Raw genomic sequence first — 2145 nt, forward strand, 5'->3', positions numbered from 1 at the left:
AACACGAGTACGACACGAAACATCAAAAACATCCAGTGCCACACAAGCAATCCAATATTTGCAAAATGTCCAAACTAAGAAACCAAACATCACCTTAATTCATACTAGACTAACAAACACGTGTTCATTTCTCCTTACACAATGAGCTCATAAATTCATAAAAGATAAGTTTAAAAGACCTAAAACTAATATAGATTGATATCAACATCCGGGTAGGTTCGTTGGAGCTTCAACAACTTCACAGCAAACAAAAACTTCTCGTCAGACTCTGCAGACGAGAGGGAGTGAATAACAAGTTTTTTTTCAGAAAACAGGAGCATGCATGTAAATCCCTAATCAAGTATACTTCATTCATTGAACCTTTCAAATCTTTAAACACCGAACTTTGAAGCTGCAAACCGCCCCCATTGTATTAAAGTATACCTCTGAAATAAAAATATTAAAAAAATTGTGGGGGTTAGTACAGAAACTAACTAGTACTAAAAAAAGTCACATAACAGCAACAACAATAAATAAGTTAAAAAGAACTAATACTCGAAATCAATTTGAGCTACAGTGGAGGCTCGAGGGAGCTTCAATAACTTCATGGTAATCATCAACTGAGCACAAGGTGCTAGAGCCCCGCTGGGACGAATAAGAATACTTTTTAAGAAAAGAGAACATGCGAGTAAGTACTTTATCAAACACATTTCATTCTCTGAACCTGCAAAACAACCTGCAAGCACCACGCTTTGAAGCGCCGTTTTGTTGTATTCCACCTCTGGTATTGGTAATGTGTTAGAAACCTGCAAGAATAACCAACTAGTGTTCAAATGCGCAACTATATAACTATGAGATTACACAACAAACAGTAAGATTGAAACGTACACATGGAATTACATGGATCTCAAGGTTTTGTAGATTCGGCGAGCTCCAAATCAACTCAAAAGCAAATGATAAATTTATGCGATTGCCTAAATCTATTCTAAATAATCGAAGAGTCTTGAGGGAGAGAAAGGAGGTGGAGAACTTCTTTCTAGCACCATCTTCTATCAGCTGTAAAACGTGGAATGAAAAAAAATAATGAGGCTATAAATTAAACTTATATGACACAGCTTAGCATTAATTACCTTGAAATCAAGTTTCAAAAAAAGCTCTTGAAGTTTTGGAAGAGAACCCAGAAGCTCAAAGATATTGTTCGAACTTATTGTCGTTGTAATGTCACGTTCACGCAAGGACAAAGATAATATTTTGAGATTTTTAAGGTTTGCAATCTCAACTAGTTTTACTTTGCCGGAATAATTCAATTTCAAATTCTCAAGCAAGGGGCACATACTAATAAACTTCCCAAGTTCACTCTTTTCTCCACCAAAAGACAACTCTAAGCTCAATAGATTTGGAAAACCATAAAAACTAAACTAGGTGGAGGATTGAAACAACAAAAATGAAGTTTAAGACGTTCTAACTTTAAACAAGAAAAAAGATGGATAGGCAAATTTAATGGTCTTGCACCCAAGTATTGCACAAGAGTGAGGTCCTTAATTCCTTTTCTTGACAAGAACAAAATCCAGTTACAAATATATTCATCAGTCAGTTTGTTGTTGTGGAGGACACACTTTGTTATGGAACCATTAAGATGAAGAAGCATCATACTTATAACGCTCCCATAACTATTTGTATTTCCTTTTGAAAGAAATTTAAAGAAGTTCTCATCAATAACGAGTTGGCTAAGCATATTCCACTTAAACCTCCAGTTTCTCGACAAGATACCAGTCCTTACCGCATCTTGTAATGGCAACCAATTCAGAATATCTGGCATGTTGCTAATGAAATCTTCATGTGCAAGCTTGGGTGCTTTATTTGTCCGGTTAATTACATATGCATATCAAGTCTTCCCACAACACATGATTATTGCTAAATTTTGAAAGTAATATATAAACTAGTAACATACAGTAAGGTTTTTCAATTAACAATTTGTAACTATTAACATACATTAAGCTATTCACAATTTAACATACAACTTGAATTAACATATAAACTATTAATATACAGGAGCTTACTAGGGTTAGAATGGTGAAAATTAGGGGTAGAAGTGAGAGGGGTTCGAGGCCGACGGTGAAGAAGCGAGCAATCCATGGCGAAAAGAATCCGGCAATGGGCTACGGT

General features: G+C 35.4%; 1 long non-coding RNA gene across 1 annotated transcript; it reads right to left on the bottom strand.

Moving 5' to 3' along the window:
• Positions 1 to 668: 668 nt before the first annotated feature.
• LOC143550012 (uncharacterized) lies at positions 669 to 1769 on the bottom strand. The gene is made up of 3 exons (XR_013138252.1): positions 1110 to 1769; positions 868 to 1035; positions 669 to 785 (listed from the first exon to the last, which is right to left on the bottom strand). It is a non-coding gene; the product is annotated as an uncharacterized LOC143550012 (long non-coding RNA).
• Between the last annotated feature and the right edge of the window lie 376 nt (positions 1770 to 2145).

The sequence above is a fragment of the Bidens hawaiensis genome, unplaced genomic scaffold (assembly GCF_021521415.1).
Source record: "Bidens hawaiensis isolate Kalapana, Puna unplaced genomic scaffold, B.hawaiensis_p1.1 tig00015906_1, whole genome shotgun sequence".
In the NCBI taxonomy this organism is placed as follows: Eukaryota; Viridiplantae; Streptophyta; class Magnoliopsida; order Asterales; family Asteraceae; genus Bidens; species Bidens hawaiensis.